Raw genomic sequence first — 8,735 nt, forward strand, 5'->3', positions numbered from 1 at the left:
CTTCTTTACCTAATTTGACGGGGTCTGATTCTTTGTCTCTTCCTCTGTAACCTTCCGCCATTGTTGTCCCAGCAAGACTGATCCTTCAATTTCTCGGATTTCCCAAAGAATAATAATAAGAAGAAGAGACTGTAAAAAAAAAAAAATCTTCTTTGCCTAATTTGGCGGGGTCAGATTCTTTGCCTCTTCCTCTGTAACCTTTAGCCATTGTTGTCCCAGCAAGACCGATCCTTCAACTTCTCAGATTTCCCATGAAATCCATCTCAAAACAAATTTCTTATATCTTTAAATAAAGTCTTCGCTACTGGGTTTAAGTCAATGAGTTCTTCTACAAATCTCTACACTTTCTCTGTTTGGTATTACAACACATCTAAAAATAACACCCTTGTTTGGTTGGCTAATGATGATTCTCCGCTGACCTGAAATTTGTCTCTTGTCATCGGCCATTGATGGTGTAATTTACCCGAGTAACACAGCCAAGAAAAAAGTGATGAAAAGCAGGCAATTTGTTGTAACAGTATCTAAAGTTGCAGTGGTATAAACAAGAGCAATACCATTGATATCCAAGCTTAAAGTTATCTTGAAATCCAAAATTTCTCAACAGTTGATATGATTTCTCCTACTGTAATGGTTGTGCAAAAACCTTAACAACATCCATAGCTCTTCCTTCTCTACAAAAACCCAATATAACAGTACTATAATGCACAATATCATGGTTACACCCTTTAACTTTCATTCTACAAAGAAGCTTATAAGCTTCTCTAAAATTCTTCTTCCTATACAAACTATTCAACAAAGTAGTATTACTCAATGAATCTTGTGCGAATCCTTTACCCAACATATCTTCTAAAAAATCTACATATCTATTCACTTGACTCTTCTTGCATAGCTCTTGCACTAATATCCTATAAAACTCGACATGGCATAACGTCTCACTCAAACATTTTGTTGAACAGTTTGTACACAATACTTAAATCCCCGTTCAAACAAAACGCACCCATCAAAATGTTGTAAGATTTTGTATTAGGGAAAACCCTGTATTTATGGGAAATCTTGAAAAAGTCTAAAGTAAGCATGATGAAGTTACAATGAGAAACAAGCAGCTCAAGGATACGATTTAAGTGTTTGGGTAAAGGCTTAACGTTGAATTCAAGCATTTTGTAGAACACATTGAGAGCTTTCTCAAGTAAATTAGTTTCGGCGTAGATTTTGATGAGGTAAGAAAAGAGAGTCGGAGTTACCCGATATCGATCGAATTTGAGAAGAACGAGAAGGTCATTGACAAGAGATAAGTGCTTGGAACAACCGAGTTTGAGAATGAGGACGAGGAAGGAAGAGTACGAGTGATGAAAACCTGTTTAGGTGGTGGCAACATCGAAGATTTCTTTAGTGAGGAGAGGGTCGGACTAGACGGATATCAGTTTCAGGACTCGTATAGGGGAAGCTATTGGCGACTGCGACGATTTCCGTTGATTTGAAAATTGGAGGCATCTCTATTTTTTCTCTTCTCCTTCTTCTTCTTCTCCTTCTTCTCCTCATATTCATATTCTTTTTCTTTTTTTCTTCTTTTTCTCTTTTTAAACCTTAAATTGGTGCTGAAAAGGCTGTTAAATTGGTGGTAACAGGCCAGCTAGAGGGTTTTTTGACACCAAACACGCCGTCATCTACCATGTCACTTTGTCGTGACGTCTGTGACGGAAAACAGCAAAAAGGACTATTTTGTCACTTTTCCAAAGTTGAGTGACAGAAATGAAACTAAAGTGATTGTTTTGTCAGCTACCTAAAAATTGAGTGACTGTTAGTGTAATTTACCCTTAATTATTGTGGCATGAAAAAGTTAGTCTTGATACAATATTTGAAGAACATATATGTATATATTAGTAAGCCATTGGAAAAATATATCATATAATGAAAATAATTATAAAACTCATTTTTATTCTTTTGCATCGAAATTCTAAAGGTGGAATTTTTTTAATACAAGGCATCTATATTTATACCGATATTTTACATTTTACAACTCCTGGAAAATATATATATATATATATATATATATATATGTTAAAATAGGCTGCCACAATCTAGTATAAATAAGCCTTGCTTCTCAACCACGAAACACAACAAAGGAGGGTGAACGGGGCAAATTAGTAAGCGGCTAATTTGAGAGTAAAATATTGTAAATTTTTTTTTTGTGAATTTTAAGTTTTTGAAATTGTTTTTTAGCGTCATAATATAAGTAATCCTTGTTATAGGGTGAAGTTAGAATTGTGGATAAGGGAGGGTTGGATATTTATATATATTTAAAGTAGGTCAGAATATTTTTAAATTTAAGATAATCTTGATCACTAAAATTTATATTAGCTATTATAATTATTTAAATTTATTTTTACTTAAATTAATATTTAGATACTATTTATATTTAGATATTGCAATTACTAATCTTTATTTTACCAAATTAATATTTAGAATCTACATTGTATTAGTTTAACAAATTTAAAAAATGTTCTTAAATTTATTATTAAAATTATAAATCCTATAAAATAAATCAATTTAAAAAAATTTAGGGGTGCCAAACATGAATTTATCTATTTTTAAACACTAATTATAATATTAAATTAATTTTTTCAAAATTCGAAGGACCTAAATTTTCTTTTACAAAATTTAGGAAGACTAGGTCTAGTAACCCCTGAATTTGCCCCTGCTTATGGAGGTAAATTTTTAAAACCAAACTGTGTAAATTATTGTTTCTTTTTATTTATTCTTTTCGGGCATTATTTATTATCGGGTGTGTTATTTTTTCTCGAATAAATTTATTTTTAATCATATCAAGGCGAATCCATTCTTAACATAGACGTTTAGCATGAAACCAACTGGAAGTTTCGCATCGGATTTTAAAGGGAAAGGCATTCAAAAATATTGGTTGAAGTGAATATAGGTTAATATGAACGTAGGAGAAATATCTCGTGATGCATGTTATTGTTAAATGAACCGTACCTTGTTTGGTAGTCGTACAATGTTCATCGAATGTGTTAATTTAATACAAATCAAGGGAATAGCAACTCAGATTTGTAGAAAAATCAACTAAGTTGAGGGAAGTCCGTGATGCAACCCATTATTGTTACTTTTATTCTCTTTTTTAACTAAACTGGGATGCTTATAGTTTTTTTGTATTTTCATATTTATTTTACTGTTCATATTTAAATTTGTATTATTTTGTTAAAATTGTAATATATTTTATTATTTTATTTTTAAATTTAAAGGGTTTTATTAATTTAAGTATAACCCATATGCCAGCTGTCTTATTAAAGAAAAATACAATTAATTACCCTTATCAGATTTTTATTCAAGTTAAAATTTATATAGCATATGTTAATTGAATATTAGCTTGATTGGTATGGATATGTTGCCAATACAGGAGGACGTGGATTTGAGTGTGCTGAGGCGCATTATCATCCTATTTATGGGTTGGGGAAGAGTTACGAGTAGTTCTAAGCATTGCGTCAAAAATAACAAATATAATCAAAACCTATAATGAGATTGTTTAAAAAAAATATTATATAACATGTACGATGATTGATTGGAAAATATAAATTAATTAGTTTTCTTACCGTGAATTAATTTAAAATATTAAAATATTTTTGAATTCATATATTAAAATATTTTTAAATTAAAATGTTCCACTTAGAATTTTATAAAAAACATAATAACATAAATGTTTCTTTTATATAATATTAAAATAATTTTAAAATTAAATGTAAATTCGTATGCTCACAAAAAAGAAAAAAAGAAAAGAAAAGGCATATTAAATATGTATCAATTAATTTTTGTTCACAGGTCGGTTTGGTCCAAATTTCAATTAAATAAATTTTAAAACATTTTATTTAAATTTAATTATAAAATATATAGATAATAATATAAAATTATATATTTTCTTTTTTAATATTGTAAATTATTAAAATGAAGTAGATGTAAAAAATTCTATTTTCACCAAAAATTATATCATTATTTTCTTGATAAAATAATGTATTTGTTTGTTTTAAAAACAAATGTATTTCTTTTATTGTATTTATTAATTAATATAATTTTTTCATTAAAAACTTAATTTTAAATATAAAATCCACTTTAAATATAATTAAAAATATTTTAAAATAAAAAATTAAATTAAAACTTAAAATTTCTAATGTTAATATTCCTTACTTTACATTATATATATATATATATATATATGATATACGATTAAATCATTAAAGTTACATTAATTCACGTGACCTGAACTTGACCAGAAATTAGAATTTTATTATAAAATTGGACCAGGAAAGAGCTTAGGAAATTAAATGAAAGAAGTGATTGGCTGTATATTGCTTGTAATAATAAAGGCGTCTGAACAGTGAACACTCAAGCCTTTAAGAAGTCAAAGTTTCTTTTGACTAAATTATCTTGGATGTAACAGTTTTTATTTTCACTTATAAAATAATCATTTTATAATTTCTATTTTTTTATCTAATTTCGTTAACTATTATTAACTTTGTTTACTATATAACAAAAATTTATTTTAATCCAATTGAAATGAATAAAATAGTTGCTTCATTAAAATGTTTTGAAATTTTTTAAAGGAGTTGAATTTTTTTGGCCATTTTACTTAAAAAAGCCTTTTTCCTAAAAATATTTATGGAAATGGGCTAATTTTTTGATTATTTACCGGAAAGGGTCGGATTCCTTGAAAATGCGTCCACGTCAGCGTGATCTCATGTGATGTGTCAGCAAAACGCTCCTCCAGGGACACGTTTTGCCTTGATTTTTTAACCCCCAACGGCTACTTTTTTTTTTGATCATTTCGACTCCAACAGTAAATATATATATATATATATATATATATATATATATATATAAAACCCCTTTTCATTTTTTTCACACTAAAATCCTCTCAAAATTTTCTCAAATTTCTTTCAAAGCTCTCTTTAATTTTTTCAAAAAAGCTCTATTTAAAATTTTTCTGAATTAGTTTTTTTAAATTAAAAAATATTCGATCGTGTTAACAATGGCCAAAGAATTAATTCATCTCGATAAAGAACACATCTCTACCGAACAAATGAAAATGGTAAGTGTTAATTTTAATTTTTCAATATTATTTAATATTTTTTTCATTTATGCAATTTTAATTAAATTTTATTTTATAATTTTTTATAACAGTCTGTAGATCGGGTGTTGCAATGCTATATCCGTAATATGTCTGGTCCTCCATCACCGTTGATAGAGAATTACTTGCGGGAAGCGGGTTTTTAGCACATGACCACGATAGGCCGGGGGTGAAAGTTGGACCCAAAACTAATTAGTGCGTTGATAGAGAGGTGGAGATTCGAGATGAACACTTTCCATCTTCCATATGAAAAGTGTACTAGACTCTGGAAGATGTGTAGTTGCAATTGGGATTGCCGGTGGATGTGTACGCAGTCACCAAGTTCGCTCAATCTGCTGATTGGGGACCGTATGCTACGAGATTTTGGGTGTTATTCCGGATAATATTAACGGAGGTTGATCGAGATGGGCTGGTTAGGAGACACATTCTTGGAGCTGGATAATGATTCGACTAAACTAGAAAGAATACGATATGCTCGGGCATACATTCTTGAGATAATTAGAGGTTATCTGATGCCGGACTTGTCATGAAACCTCATACATCTGAAATGGCTGCTGAAACTCGTTGATTTTAGAGCAGCTGGTGAATTTAGTTGGGGGTTTATCGTGTTAGCAAAATTGTACAAGGAGATGTGCGGGGTAACGCGACTGAATAAAGCCAAAATCAGAGGTTGCCTATCACTACTACAATCATGGGCACGGTTTCATTTTTCATTTTTACGTCCTAGAGTGGACCACTCATATACATTCCTACTCATAACGAGGTAAATTTTATTTTAGATTTTACAATTATTACGTAGATTTAAAATATAATTGTATGCTAAAAATTTATTTAATTAGGTGGAACCATTCAGCGAGATATGTTGGAATACCTACCTCTTTTGAAGATATACGGCTTCTATTAGACCAACGGTCGGAAGCACAAGTAAGTATTAAATAAAACATATATACATAATAAAATATTCGTTTTGTATTTAGTATTATATATTATGTATATAAATAATATTTTTATAATATTCATAGTTTCAATGGACGCCATACGAGGATCCGACAATTCGGGCAGTAATTTCGGATGAATTCTTTCAAAATCCGAACATTTGGCATGTGAAGGTCCTATTGGTCAACTATGCTATCGTGGATATGCACCAGTCAGATAGATTATTGCGACAATTTAGATTCTGACAACCGATTCCCGTGGCACCTAAGGTGCTCGATGATGAGCACAAATTCGACTTACGGCAATTGAATATGGATTGGCTGAGATACTGGTTAGAATATATCGAAATATGGGAAAACCAGTATGATTATATACCTACTTGGGAACAGATCATCGTTCCTGAGTTAGCGTGCGTGCCGGAATACATGCCATGGTTTAGGATCCATGGCAAGCCATATTTACTGTCGGAAGAGGAGAGGCGACGAAAAATTTGTGTCCAAAGGGAACGACGAGGCCTTTTAAATCCAAGAAGAAGGGATGACGATGCGGGCCTATCAACAGCGCCCACACAAGACTCGGGCCCATCAACAGCGCCCACACAATCACCGGGCCTAACACTTCAACTGATGACACCTATATCATAGCCTTTTTAGATTATGCCAACTGCATATCCTAGCCCTTATATGTATCCTAACCCTTATATGTTTCCTTTTCCCAGTCCTATAGCAGGTTGGAATGCATAGACCGGTTCATCTCCGTTCCCGATTACTCCGAGTCAACTGCCGATATATAGGCCACCTCTGTAGTCATTATTCTATCAAGGTGGGTCATCCTCCCAACACCCACAACCAGATCCCTTGCCGGAGGAACCACAATCCCCGCCGGAGCAACCACAACCCCTGCCGGAAGCTGAACTAAGGAGGAATCCAGTGCGTAACCGTCGACGACCCCTATGTGGCACTGATTCTGACTGGCACCAACATTGATTTTTTTAATATTTTTTGAATAAGACGATATTATTAATATTTTTATATTATTAATATTTTTGTACAAACTTTATTATATTATTTCATCTAATAAAATAAAAGTTGTTTTTAATATTTTAATTGTAATTTACTTTTTATATATTTAATAAAATAAAAGTTCTTTTGAATAAGGAAATATTTTAATATTTTTATATTTTTAATAAAATATAAATAATGCAACATAATTTTATTACAACAACTATCAGTTATTCCGATTTAGACATGATCGAGTTGTATAGCCTGGGTTCCTACACCATCCACACAACTTCTGTTGGTTGGTTGTTTCTTGGATGCCCATATTGTTACGTATTCTAGTCGAGCAAGGTCGACCTTTTGGTTTGTGACGCAATTCTCTATCCGATAACAGCTTAAACGGAGCAAGCGATACAGATGGCCACTTACATTCATCTGGGACTGGTGGGAAAATGTGTCTCCACATGTTGTACATGTATTCTATTTTGTACACTTTGTCGACATAGCTCATAGGATCCAGACAGAGATTCTGACAAGCTGCAATTACATGAGCGCATGAATAACGAAGTGCGTCAAACCTCCCACAGTCACATGTCTTATTTCTCAAGTGTACACAATATTGCCTGCCAATAATAATTGGTTCGGTCTATCAAACTCCGTCACATGAAACCATAGATTGTCGCGATCATGACACACTGTGTGCATGGTGTTGGCCCTTGCCTTCGCCTTGTTAATTTCTTACAATATCTTGCGCACCATACATGGCCCCCCTGCATTTGACCTTTATAACTCACTGCTCGCTTTGGAAATAGTGCTGTTAAATGAAAATATGTTTTTCGCACAACTGATGTTATCGACAAATGACGCTTTCCTTTTAAAACAAAATTTATGCATTCAGCCAGGTTTGAGGTCATATGACCATATCGTAGGCCGTCATCATAAACTTGTGTCCACTGTTTGAAAGGTATGTTATAGAGGTAGTTTGCACCTTCTTCGTTAACTGAACGCAAAATCCCAACATCTCATCAAAACGATCCTTACTTATCTCATACTCTGCCAATATAAGTTGATAGCGAAAATTACATACCACTCTTCCATTCAGAATAAATTGAATATTAAAAATGATATTAATTTAATAGAGATTAAATACCCATGTTCCTCACTCACCGTTGTTCAGTTGGAGATTGATATTGCTCATAGTAGTTGGACGCAATGTACCTTAGGTAATACCGATGGTGTGTGCGATGTCATAGGCTTCCCTGTCACTCAATTACGGCTAGTATTCCAGTGCCCCGATCTGATATAACATAGATATCAGGTTGGGGGCAGACATGCCTCCTTAACCTAGAAAGAAAGAAATTCCAGTCATCAGCTAACTCCCCTGGTGTTATTGCAAACGCAATTGGAAGGATTCTCCCACTGCCATCTTGTGCCATAGCTAGCAATAGCATATTGGTATATCTACATTACATAAAGGTACTGTCAATTTGTACCAATGGCTTGTAGTATAGAAATGCGTCTCAGCATTGCTTAAAGCTCCAGAACAGACTCTTGAACACTTGGCATCCATGGAGCAATCGGTCGTTGTAGTACGCAAGTGCCATTTCAAGGTCTGTTATGCAACCTAGGACATCTCTCCAACACCTGACACCACTGCCACACTTCAT

At 32.6% G+C, this 8,735-nt stretch overlaps 1 pseudogene; it reads right to left on the bottom strand.

The window, feature by feature from the left end:
• Positions 1–619: 619 nt before the first annotated feature.
• On the bottom strand, positions 620–8,266 carry LOC108458618 (pentatricopeptide repeat-containing protein At4g01400, mitochondrial-like; annotated as a pseudogene).
• Positions 8,267–8,735: the final 469 nt, after the last annotated feature.

This window comes from Gossypium arboreum, chromosome 11 (genome assembly GCF_025698485.1).
Source record: "Gossypium arboreum isolate Shixiya-1 chromosome 11, ASM2569848v2, whole genome shotgun sequence".
In the NCBI taxonomy this organism is placed as follows: Eukaryota; Viridiplantae; Streptophyta; class Magnoliopsida; order Malvales; family Malvaceae; genus Gossypium; species Gossypium arboreum.